Source organism: Myotis davidii, unplaced genomic scaffold (assembly GCF_000327345.1).
Source record: "Myotis davidii unplaced genomic scaffold, ASM32734v1 scaffold185, whole genome shotgun sequence".
Taxonomy (NCBI): domain Eukaryota; kingdom Metazoa; phylum Chordata; class Mammalia; order Chiroptera; family Vespertilionidae; genus Myotis; species Myotis davidii.
Window position 1 is genome coordinate 3984499 of NW_006297811.1, and position 13700 is coordinate 3998198.

At 38.7% G+C, this 13700-nt stretch overlaps 1 protein-coding gene across 7 annotated transcripts in view; it reads right to left on the reverse strand.

The window, feature by feature from the left end:
- SNX14 (sorting nexin 14) overlaps positions 1 to 11643 on the reverse strand; it is a 74517-nt gene extending 62874 nt beyond the window's left edge. For 6 of the 7 annotated variants that reach the window (XM_015570305.1, XM_015570307.1, XM_015570304.1 and 3 more), the window contains exon 1: positions 11622 to 11642. The gene's annotated coding sequence lies outside the window, so the exon portion shown is untranslated. Of the gene's footprint in view, positions 1 to 11621 lie in introns of all 7 variants that reach the window. The other variant, XM_015570309.1, reaches the window with a different exon arrangement.
- Between the last annotated feature and the right edge of the window lie 2057 nt (positions 11644 to 13700).

Sequence of the window (13700 nt, forward strand, 5' to 3'; positions counted from 1 at the left end):
CCCAGGTCCTCACCCCACCCCGGCCCCCGCGCTCTCGCCGCTCCGCCCTCCGCGCCAGAGTCGCGCGCCGGCCTCCCCAAGAGGATCCTGCACCTCCGCGACCCGCCGGGAGAAACGACACCGCCCCGCGGCTGCCAGGCCCGGCCTGCGGGACACCTCGAGCTCACGGGCGGCTGGGCTGTAGTCATTGTGACGCGCACCCGCCACTCAGGCCCCGTCCGCAGCGGAGGCTTAGCGAGGGGGTGAGGACAGGTGTGAGCTTAGCGCCACGCCCGAGGGGGAGCGGGGAGGGACGCTTGGGTCCTAGCTGCGCGCGGGTGAGTCCAGCCTGGATTACGGAAGAGGCACACCCACTGGGCCGCCACCCCGGCGAGAGATCAGTGCCGACAGCCTCGCGGGCCTCCCCAAACTCCAAGGGTTTGGATGCGGCGGGTTGACAGGTTAGCTTGGAGCCCCCTGGTAGAATCTCGTGGGGCCTTCGCTTTACTAAATGTTAATTACTGGAAGCATCGCTGAGATACCGGAAGACCTCACCGTAAGAAGTAAAAGTTGGGCGGCGCGCTAAGCGCTTTCATTTAGCCTCTACACATTTCTCTCAGGATGTAAGTACTCTGGTTCTCTCCCATTTCACAGCTAGATTACTGAGAGGAACTCGAATCAGACACTTGGCAAAGCCGGGATTTGGAGCCTTTCTAACCCCAGAGATGGCGCGCTCATGCTGCCAGTCCTTTCTCCTTCCTATCATCTTAACCCCCGAAGGGCAGACATGTGCTCAGAAATGATTTTTTTTAAAAACAAAACAAAACGTGGTATATGTATAGTTTCTTTAATATTCCCCCGTATTATTATGCCGAATACGTGGATATTTAACGATGCATTCTTTTTCCGTCAGAAAGTACCTTTAACTATTCTATTAATGGTAATTTAATTTCATTAATAGTATAATTATTACCACCCTTGATCACGAATCAGTACATATTTCTAATATGTACTTTAGGATCAATATCAACACAATTGCTGGATCAAAGGGTAAGAACATGAGACATACTGTCAAATTTCTTCCCAGAATTGTGGAGTTCGACAGTAGTACATACAAGTATACATTTCTGCCCTGGCCGGCTAAAGTTAGAGCTTCAGCCAGCGCACCAAAGGGTTGCAAATCCGTGCGTGCTGGAGGCAACCAATCTATGTGTCTCTTTCACATGATGTTTTCCTCCCTCTCCTCTTACCACCCACCTCCCATTCTCTCTAAAAAAAAAAAAAATGGGAAAAATATCTTCGGGCTAGGATTAACAACAAAAAAGTATCCATTTCACTGATCGTCCTCATTAGTTATTGTTTAATTAACATTCCAAATATATACTCACTAGAGGCCTGGTGCCTAAGATTCATGCACTGGAGGAGGTGGGGGGTCCCTCAACCCGGCTTGTACTTTCTCACAGTATGGGAGCCCTCCAGGGATGTCCCACTGCTTAGGGAAGAGGGCCTAAGTAATCAGTTGGACATCTGTAGCGCTGCTCCAGATGAGGGAGAGGCTCCTGCCACTGCGCTCCCAGCCATGAGCCTAGCTTCTGGCTCAGTGGTGCTCCCCCTGTGGGAGCACACTGACCACCAGGGGGCAGCTCCTGTGTTCAGTATCTGCCCCGTAGTGGTCAGTGTGCATCATAGCAACTGCTCATTCTGCAGTTTGGTTGATTAGCATATTAGCCTTTTATTATATAGGATAGGATGTTGTTTCTGACTAAACCATTTAAAAGACTACTGTGTAACATCATTGGGAAGCTTAGTGCGATTTTAATGTTCTGAAATAAATATGTAAACAAATTTCACTTTTGTGGCTTTTTTTAAGTGTCTTTGAATCATCTATAAACCCTGGTTTATATAAACATAGGACTTTACTGAAGAACAAATAAAAGGTGTATGTTGAATTATTCCACATGTATCAAGTGCCTACTGTGGGCTTGAGTACTTTATGATTGGGTAAATTACTTTATTAACTTTTTCCAGGAAGTTATATTGCCAGTCTTTTTTTGTTTAAAAATTTGCTTCTTTAAAGGCCTATTCTAAAATTGCTGTGCAACTTTTCACTGAGATCTGTTCTGTTCAAATTAAACATCTTTATAACAATCAACTAAAACATCTTTCCCATATAATTTTATCAGAGGCAATTAGAATAAGCTAACTACTAAACAATAGCCAACTTAAATTTTCATGCCTCTTGTGCTCAGAAAGTAGAAAAATAAATTTCTGCCATAGAAAATTCTTTAATATCTACACCTGAAGCAAGAAAAAATTTTTTTCCTGTTGCTAGACATCATTTAATGAAATAAAACTTTATTTCATTAGGGAAGTTTTTAATCTCATTTTTATTTTTCAATTACAGTGTACATTCAGGATGTTTTGAATTAAGTTTCTAAGTGTTTTCTCTTTAACCTTATAATCTAATGTCTACTTTAACACATACACAGATCTTGAAATTTTTTTCAACCTTTTATTAAAAGTTTTGGCCTTACACATCCCCAGTAGGAGGTGTGCAGGAGGCAGCTGATAGATATTTTTCTCCCATTGATGTTTCCAACTCTCTGTCCCTCTCCCTCTCTGTAAAAAATCAATAAAATATATTAAAAAAAAAAAAAACTTTTGGCCCTAACCGGTTTGGCTCACTGGATAGAGCGTCACCTGCGGACTCAAGGGTCCCAGGTTCAATTCCAGTCAGGGGCATGTACCTCGGTTGCAGGCACATCCCTGGGGCGGGGGGTGAGAGGGTGGAGGGGGTGTGAAGTAGGCAGCTGATCGATGTTTCTCTCTCATCGATGATTCTAACTCTCTATCCCCCTCCCTTCCTGTGAAGAATCAATAAAATATATTTTTTTTAAAAGTTTTGAACTTCCAATGGGGATATGGGCTATCCACAATTAATCTTGGTTCTAAAACCAGCTCCACTTTCTATAGGAAATGTTAACTTGGTCTATCTCAACTCCTAGATCCTCAACTCTAAAACAGAAATACCTTCTTCATAAGTTATAGAGATTACATTGGGTAGAAACTGCCTATTAAATGTCTTTATACAATGCTTAATGCAAAAAGGTTTATTTTGTGGATTTATGAACATGACAAAAACCAGCCAAACCAATTAGCTTTATTTAGATTATAATCTAAAATGACAATGATGTGAAGTCAAAGTTACCTTATAGGAAACTGAGAACTTTAATGGCTGCCCTGAAGTTCTAAACCTGCAGTGTCCAATAAAGTAGCTAATAGCCATTATCTGGCTGCTGAATGTTTGAAATGTGGCTAGTTTAAGTAGACATGTGTTATACCTATAAAATACACACCAGGTGTTGAAGATGGCATGAAAACAACAAACTACCTCAATTTTTAAAACTTGATTACATGTTAAATAATATTTTGGAAATAATGGCTAAAAAATATTAACCTATGTTTCTTCTATAATGTGGCACTAGAAATTTTAAATTACCTTTGTGGCTTGCACTGTGTACATCTACTAGACAGTGCTGGTTCAGACTAATGTTAGCTGTGGAGAGTCAGTACAATTAAATACGTAAGTTTTTCATAAATATCACAATTATCGTGTGCTAAAAATACATTTTCAAATTAAAAAAAGTAAAAAATAGTTGATAATGCATTCACCTAAAGGGCGCATAAATTACAATCCAATAATATCTCCAATATTGGACATGTATTAAATATTTATAGAATTAGCAAATAAGTATAAGGCACTGTGCTAAAGGTGGTAGCAGATACAATGATTCAGATGAATTTTTCTGACCTCGAAAGGAGATATGTTACATATGAAAAAATGTATAATAAAGGGCATATCTATACTAATAAAAGGGTAATATACTAATTAGACTAGATAGACTGGATGTCATTCCGGACATCCTTCCTGACAAAGCCAGGGCCCAGGTGGCACTGCCTGGCTCCCTGGTGCCTGCAGCCGGCCCAGGCAAAGCCAGCCCGGGTCCCGGGTGCCTGCGGCCAGCCAGAGGGACAGAAGCCTGGGTCCCAGGTGCAGCGGCTGAGGCAGTTAGGGGCAATTAGGCAGGCAGGCGAGTGGTTAGGGGTGATCAGACAGGCAGGCAGAGATTGTTAGGGGCGATCAGGCAGGCTAGTACTCCTGGATTGCAAGAGGGTGCAGGCCGGGCTGAGGGACCACCCCCCACCCCCCCCCAATACATGAATTTCGTGCATTGAGCCTCTAGTTTATATATAAGGGCGGTAGTAGTTTTTTTTTATTGTTTTAATGACAGGTGATGGCAAAGGGAAACTTTCAACTGATGAGGATGGGAAAAGGCTTCCAGGAAGACAATAATTTAAGCAAAGACTAGAATTTCTCTATTTGCTTTCAGTTAATTTTCAGAAGTCATGCAGCAAAACGCAATGTTAACTATTTAAAATGCTTTTAAGTAATTCAATCTATTGTACCAATAATCAGACCTCCTTAACTCTGATGACCCTGAATAAACACGAATTTGTTGAGGGCCATTATTTGTGTGGGCTGAGTGTCAGGAAGAGGATAAATGAATACACACTATCCTTAGAAGCCATTTCAGTCCCTGCTTCTCACAGGTGACTCCTATCAACTTGGAGCATGCTCTCCTATCACAGGATTAGCATTCACAAACCCATTTTTCTCCCCTATGTCTCAAAGCATGAGGTGTATATTTTACATTTTGTGGCAGTGTTATCTTTAGTCTTAATTTTACATCTCATAAACCTCTTTTTTCCCACAACCTACCCTCTGTATCAACCTCTGGAAATTAAGCACCTGTTAAAGAAACCATTGAACTGATTTTTTTACTCCAAGAAATATTCCTTTCCTAGGTTTTCAAAATAGGAACTCATTACAATGGAGAATATGTAATTCAAGGAAGAGCATCAAGGGATTTTTATGAATAGTTTAAGATGTTCAAAATGCAGTTATTACTTTCATATTTAATGCCTCCCCCCTCTTGTGGCGACAAAGTAAAACCTCCAACAGTAAGATCTGAAGAACTACAATTTTATACAACTCACTGGCTCTAACAGATACTCTCTGGGTAAAAGCTCTTTTGACCATGAAATTCTGGGTGGTCTTCACACCAAAAACTTAAGCATTCAATGTTTGTCACCTTGTTTCTAAGGTATAATGGAATAGCCATCGTCTCAAACCTCACTTTCATAGAAATAGGTAGTTGGCTTTAACTTCAGAAAATGTAAATTATTTAGTAACTGTTAAGAAACTGAAAATAATGCTCTCCTGCCTGTTGATAAATATTAAAGATTGAGTGGAAAGGCACTTATAATCTAACACTACCGTTCATCTTGTATAAGATGACCAATGTTTTTTTTAACTACTTTTCAAAGTTACTCTTCAAAATAAAACATTCCACTTTCTTTTTTTTTTCAACCTGGACACATGCCCTACCAGGAATCAAATTTTGACCTCCTGGTTCATAGACCGATGTTCAACCACTGAGCAACACCAGCTGGACTATTTTTTGTTAACTATAAAGACAGTGGCTTTCTTTCATAAAAAGTCTTAACAATATTCAGATGTTTAAATATATTTTCACCTGACTCCAATAACTTCTAAAAATATTTTGGAAAAGCTTTGCAAATCTTCCTCTTACCTCTTGATAAGATATACTTTAAAATATCAAAACAAAAGCACTTTCATGTGGTACATATAAACGACCATGCAATTAGGCATAGTTCAGAAATCATGAAAATCACTAACGTTGATACTTCAATTCCAAGTTTAGTAAGGTTACTACCAAATAATTAAAATCATTATCTTCACTAACTTTTGCTATTTTGATAAGCTGATCCCAGCCATAAATTCAATATATTATATCCAAGTAGAAATCTTGAATAAGAAAATTATGAAATTTTTTTTTTAAATATATTTTATTGATTTTTTACAGAGAGGAAGGGAGATAGTTAGAAACATCGATGAGAGAGAAACATCGATCAGCTGCCTCCTGCACATCTCCCACTGGGTACATGCCCTTGACCGGAATCGAGCCTGTGACCTTTCAGTCTGCAGGCCGACGCTCTATCCACTGAACCAAACCGGTTTCGTCATGAAATTCTTATTGAAAATGTTTTTAACAAATGAGGACACCAGAGAAAGTGCCCTTTTATTTTTTATGTATTTTTATTGTTTTCGGAGAGAAAGGGAGAGAAACATCAATGATAAGAATTATTGACCAGCTGCCTCCTGCATGCCCCCTACTAGAGATTGAGACCACAGGTCGACACTCAACCACTGAGCCATGCCAGCCAGGCCTTACTGAAAATTGGAAAAAACCCTCTATATTGAAAGACAGTTATCGTTTAAATTTAACTCAATGAACATTTTACAAGTCTGAATTTTGAGCATTATCAGAAAGTCACATATAGTCTTTGAGCCATCTCACCCAGTCTGGGAGGAGGGACTGCAGGAGGTTGGCTGGCCAGGGGGAGGGACAGAGAGGTTGGCCAGCTGTGGGAGCACACTGACCAGTCGTTTGGTAACTTAAGTTTATATATATATAGGTACACTAAATTCGTGCACTCAGGGGGGTCCCTCAGCCCAGCCTGCCCTCTCCAAGTCCAGGAGCCCTCAGGACATTTCCAACTGATGGCTTAGGCCTGCTCCAGCCTGCAATCTGACATCCTTAGCGCTGCCACAAAGGCAGGAGAGGCTCCCACCAACCACCACTGTGCTCATCAGCCCGGAACCCAGTTTCTGGCACACTGGCCACTAGGGGGCAACTCCTTGTGTTAAGCATTTGCCCCCTGGTGGTCAGTGCACATCATAGCAACCAGTCGTTCTGCCATTTGGCCAATTTGGGTGTTTTTGTGTTTTTGGTTTTTTTTATTAGTTAAGGTATTAAAATGTGTCCTTATCCCCCCCCACAGGCCAATGCTCTATCCACTGAGCCAAACCAGTTAGGGCCATTTGGTCAATTTGCATATTATAATTAAGAACTCTATTGCAGATGTTCAGACAGCAGTTTTATTAGTTGTATTCTCAGGTTTGTTCTTTAGTGTTTTTACTTATTTTTAGAGAAAGAGGAAGGGAGATGGAGAAACATCAAGCCCACAACCTAGGCATGTGCCCTGACTGGGAATTGAACCAGCAACTTCTTGGTGCATGGGATGATGCTCAACCAACCTAGCCACACTGGCCAGGGCTGTTTGGTGTTTTGTTTTTAAATATATAATTAAAAAGATTAGTTCACTTTCAGCTCTTGAGACTAAGAAGAAAGCTTCTCCCAGAATGCTCACAGAAACAGATGGCAGTATTGGAGCAATTTTTGTAGGGCTTCCGAGTTGCAGTATTGGAGCAATTTTTGTAGGGCTTCCGAGTTAAGAATCCAACAATAAATATCCCTATGTAAATAGTCCCTTTCATGTACTGGGTTTTCAAATGTTGGTAACACATTATGTATTACTCTTAAATTGGTTTAAGCCTACTTATATATTCAGCTTCTGCTAGTTTCTTAGCTTTCTTCCACTATGTTAAAGCAGCATATAATACTAATCATGGGAGGATGGAAATTGTGATTACCACATACACTATTGAAAGGTAGCAATAACAACCAATATATAATTTAAACTAGAGGCCTGGTGCATGAATTCCTGCATGGGTGAGGTCCAGCCGGCCCACCCCGATCAGGACCGATCAGGCCAAGGGGAGAGGCTATGGGCCAAGTTGGCCAGCCAGTTCTACCCTCTGGTCAAATTCCTGGTTGAACTCCCAGTCGAGGGACAATTTGTATATTAGCCTTTTATTATATAGGATTCTGAATTATTTTTGGTGGTTACAAAGCATAGAAATATCAAATTTTAAAATGCTGCCAGATGCTTTAAAACCATGGTTTACTACTAAAAGTTATCTTATCCAAGTTGATAAATTTTGGGTTTTGACTTGTTACAAACCTATAGTACAAACAATACAAGAAAACCCAGGTAACAGGAGAGTTAAAGTCAGAAATTTTATCTTCATGTTCTAATTATACATGTTCCTCAAGGATACTGTTGATAATTTTAATGCACCTACAACAAGGAGGCTTTACTATTTGGGCTAAAGAGGATTTTTGTTTGAGTGGTTGGCTTGGATGGGATAGAACTCTTAAGACACCCAGGCATCAAGACAAGGCAAGCAGAGTTTATAGAAATTATCAAGCTGAGGCCAAATTATAAATTTTTAAATTACATATGTGGTTTGTATTTTATTTCTATTGGACAATGCTGTTGTAGACTCTACAGATATGGAGAGCCATTTTAATTAAATGTGCCATTCAAAAATTTGGTGTTTAGAAACCATTTAAGATATTTGTAAATATGAAGTTCACCCAAACCTGAGGGGTAAGTGTAGGACTTGGATAGAGAGGATATTTCAGGCCTATTCGGTCACAGTAAATAATCAAATGTAGCTAGCTGGATGTGATAAGAGAAACTAATAGGACATATTCGCTGACAAAGCAGAGCACTCTAACATGTACAGCAAACAGCTGAAATTATCAAGACCTAACATTAAACAGGAGTCCACATAGATGTGATGCCAAGCTGTGACTATAAGTGAGATCTAGGCAACATGTATAGAGAAAAAGAAGGAAATGAGGACAGATAAGAACATGGCAATCAGAAAATATCAAGAGAACCAGCAGAGTGCCAAGAAAACTTTTCAGGTAGAGTGATTCAGTGTAGCTTAAAGTCACAGCTATTAAAAAATATGATTTTCCTATCAGGCTACTGGTATCCTTCCTTTGACCAGCTCTTGAAAATAAGAGGAAAGTAAAATTAAAAGGGGAATGAATCATTCTAAAACCACCAAGCTGCCTAAAAGGATGCAATAAAATGCATTATCCTGATAATGAAATTTATGGGGTTTCAACCTAAAGACAGTTTACTGAGGGGCATGGAAGAAGAGATTGTTGTGCATAGAACAGTTAATGCTACTTTGGATTATTTGTTGGCTCTACAATTTTTGTAACATTTTTTATTAGCAATAAAAGCAAATTTAGGAGGTTCAGCAATTTAGCCTTTTATTTCCTTATCAGGTTATTATATTACCATTAAACCAAATGAGAATTTTGCTTAGAATTTCAGAACTAAGAGACGAGATAAATGAATACTAAATCTAAAGATTAAAAAATGTAATTACTACCACAAAAGTAGGTCCATGTTGCTCATATATTAATTTTATCTGTTATTCAGGCTAACTCCCATTTGGTACAATATTAAAACAATAATTTAGGGTATCTGGGAATAACCTAAATAATGCTTGATACAACTTTCTTCCTCAGAATATACAGGCTCTAATGTTTCCTTAAGTGTTAGAAAAGTATTTGTCCTACTCTCTTTCTCAAAAAGTAACTAAGTATCACAAAAATAATGTACCAGGAAATGTTCATGTATGTAAGCTATTACTGGGTGAAGTCTTTTATAATGTAACATTTCCTATATATTGTGAAACTAAGCCTTCACAATTAAAGTATGAATGAAATGAAGCAGGAAATCCTCTAGGTAGAATTTTATCAAAAACACAAGCTATATCTCACAGAATGCTGAGCTGGGGATTAAGTCAGAATTTAGTATTTTTTTACAAGAAAAGAAACTCAGGACCAAAGAAGTTATATTAGTTTGTATACAGTTCCTATAAATGTCTCAATGATTAAGAAAACGTATTTTCATTGTTGCTTCACCTAGAACTATTGGGGAAATAAAAGGAAGTATAGTTGACCTCTTTTCCCATAGATTGTCAAATAAAAAAATGACTACAACCAATACAATAGCCATCTGTTGTGAATCAATCAAAATTATACCTATTAGCCCTAGTCGGTTTGGCTCAGTGGATACAGCGTCAGCCTGCAGACTGAAGGGTCCCAGGTTCGATTCTGGTCAAGGGCACATGCTCATTACGGGCTCGATCCCCAGTAGGAGGCGTGCAGGAGGCAGCCAGTCAGATTTTCTCTTATCATTGATGTTTCTCTCTCCCTCTCCCTTCTTCTCTAAAATCAATAAAAATATATATTTAAAAATGCCCAAGCCGGTTTGGTTCAGTGGATAGAGCATTGGCCTGCAGACTGAAGGGAAAATATATATTTAAAAAAATACCTATTGTCAGATCAGCAAAAAATGTATTTTAGTGTGCCACAGAATTTTAGTGATTAGTTTGCATGTACCAAGAGATGAAAAAGGTTGAACATCACTGATATAAGTCATTGAAATTTTGAGACTGTCTCAATAAACATACAGTATTTTTCGTGACCTATACTTATATAAAATTTATATAAAGTGAATGAATACATCTATATTTACATACAGGCTACATCATACACCAGAGCCTTACTAGAATGACTTCTGTCCATCAATTTTAATTGAATGGGTCTCAGTATACTAATTAATAAGCTTTATTTTCCGCTTCAGTTTCCCTTTGTCTGTGTCCTGACCAAAAAAAAAAAAATTACCCAAGATTTTTGGTACCAAAAACCTTGAAAGTCACTTCTTCCTTGATGTCAGCTAATAAATATTCATTATCACAGAACCTAATTATAAACTAATGTTTTGGTACCTGAAGAGGTCCTTAATAGGCAAAATAATCTAATTTATTTAATTACCATACTTGTAAGTTTTTTTTAAGGATTAAAACATCCTAATCACCAAATTAAGGGGAATCTGACACAAGAGTATTAAGAATATATTCCACATGGATTCTCAAAAACACCCAGAACATCAAATCTATAGGAGGTAGATTTGAGAGATCCCACTAAAAATCAAGAATGCAGTCTCATTACTGGGAAATAGCATACATGAAGGTACCAGTATTAAATGGAAATAGAAAAAACAAAACAATGCCTAATGGTTTCTTCTTTTATAATGGGCAAATTGTATGCTAAAACAAAACCTATAGTGCCATTCCCAAAAAGGCCTTTTAGAATAATCTGCTTTGCACAGTCAAGGGTGTCTGCATTAAATGTCTAAACAAAATTTCCATCATTAGTCACAAAATGTCTTCTATATACTCATAGCGTATCAGGTGCTATACTCATTTCAAGTAAAATTTATACACAAACTTTTCCTAGGCCATTTATTTTAAATGAGGCATGACATGGAAGTAATAATACAGATTAAGGTAGTTTCTTCTAATAAATCCAAGATAAAGTACACCATATTGTTGTATTTTACCCTGTTCTGTTTAAAAACTAGCACTTTATTATTTACACAATTTAGTTAGAAAAGATGAAACGAGGCTCATATTACTTTTGCACTCACAAGGCTACATGGAATAGGAGTCATTTTTCATGGGAGGGATAAGTGGGAAGCAAAAGCCAAGACCTCTGGCTTATAAGAGTGAGATGGAAAAAAATTTCAGTGACTGAGGACTGTAAAAACAATTTCAGGGTTAAGCCCCCCTGTACCCCCAAGCTCAAATCAAATAACCTACCAGGAGTCTGTTGGGCCTGCCCTTTCTGGCATTGGAAGGGATAGCCGGCTTGCCTGTCTGCTCCTAAGGAAGCTAACTAATATAAAGCCTGTTAGTCCTCATGTTCTTCTTACACAGAGAACTTAAGTCACCTCAGTGGACAGGCCCAGTTGTAACACAAGTGAAAAGAAGGAATTCTTACCATTTGCAACAGCATGGATGCAACTGGAAAGCATTGTGCTAAGTGAAATAAGCCAGTCAGAGAAAGATAAATATTATATGACCTCACTCATTTGTGGAATATAATGAACAACATAAACTGATGAACAAAAATAGAGGCAGAGTCACAGAAGTATTGAACAGACTGTCCAATACTTCCCTATGAGGGAAGGCAGGGGGTGAGGAGGTAAGAGATCAACCAAAGGACTTGTATGTGTGTATATACAAGCATAACCAATGGACACAGACAGGGGGATGGGGTGAGGGCATGTGCTGGAGGTGGGGATGGCTGGGGAGTGGTCAATGGGGGGAAAAGGAGACTTATGTAATAGCTTAACAAAGAACAAATTTTTTAAAAAACTGTAAGGTGAAAAGCAAAATTCTCAGCAATTAAGAAACCCTTAAGTTAAAAAGCAAAATAAAGACCTATGCACAGATGCCCTGGCGAGTGTGGCTCAGTTGGTTGAGCCTTGTTCCTTAAAAGGTTGCTGGCTGGATTCCGGGTCAGGGCACACACATGGGTTGTGGGCAAAATCCTCAGTAGGAGGTGTGTAGAAGGCAGCCAATTCATGTTTCTCTCTCTCCCTCTCCCTTCCTCTCTCTCTAAAATCAATTAAACTTTTTTAATTAAGAAAAAAATGCCTATGTACAGAATCTCATAAAACTTTAGAAAACCAATTAACAACAAGTTAATGTGTAAGAAAAAAAGATTACCTACACATAAAAGATGCATTCAAATTAGATAGTTACAAGCAACACTGGACACTACAAAACAATGAAGTAACAACTCCAAAGTTCTAATGGAAAATGAAATTGTAGTTTGAATCCTATGTCCAAAGTGTCAAACAAGGGAGCAAGGGCCAAACTATTTTCCCATACGCAAGACTGTTACCATTTATACACCCTTTCTGAAAGTATTACCAGAGAATACACTGCAGCAAGAATAAAAGAAAACCTAAGAGGAAGCTATGAAATCTAAGAAATAGTAGAATCCAGAAATGGTATGGGAAAAAAAAGAATCCTAGAATGACAAGAATACACAGAGCATTAAATGATTAAATAGCCCTAACTGGTTTGGCTAGTGGATAGAGTGTTGCACTGTGGCCTGCAGGGCCCCGGGTTAAAAATGATTAAATAACAAGAAGAGCTTAGTAAAAAGAGATCAGATACTCAAGAAGAAAAAAATCAGTTATGGTTCATATTTTAGCAATGGCATGAATCTAACCAAATGAACATTAAAAGAAATCATTTTATGTCTTAGAATTTTGCCTTCCAAAGGACATAGAATCTTGTCAAAATAGGATTATCTATGGATCTAAGAACATCACCCATTTTAAATGTTACATTTTGGCTATCTTCAGTCTAGAGACAAAATATGTCAAAGTGTCACAAACCTGACAGCAGAAAAGTAAAGATGGAATTACCAGGAATTGGGAAATGAAAGACCTGAAAGTACTGAGTATGCTACTTCCTCATCTTATAGTGAGGAGTAAAAGATACTAAACTGTATAAGTAAAGGCTTAAGTGAAGTTTGAGTAATAAAGTTAACCAATTGAATTTAAAAGTTCAACAAAAGGAGAATAGAATTAGTTTAAGCTAAATTCCTCACAAGGGGTAAATATTGCTTAAATTTATTAAGAGAGATGCAAGCCCTGGCCGATTTGGCTCAGTGGATAGAGCATCGGCCTGCAGACTAAAGGGTTGGGTCCCAGGTTCAAATCCCATCAAGGGCATATGCCCAGGGTTGTGGGCTTGATCCCCAGTTGGGGGCGTGCAGGAGGCAGCCAATCAATGATTTTCCTTCATCATTGATGTTTCTACCTCTCCCTTTCCCTTCCCCTCTGAATCAATAAAAAGATTTTTCTTAAAAGTTCTTACCACAAAACAAACTTTTAAATGAAAACAAGAGAGATGTAAGAATTGAGTCATTATCCTGCCCAGTAGAGTGATTCAGTTGGTTGGAGAAATCAACACACACACCAAAAAGGTTGTGGGTTCAATTCCTAGATTGGCGGTTTGATTTCCAGTCAGGGGCATAAGAGTCAGACAATTAAGTTTCTTT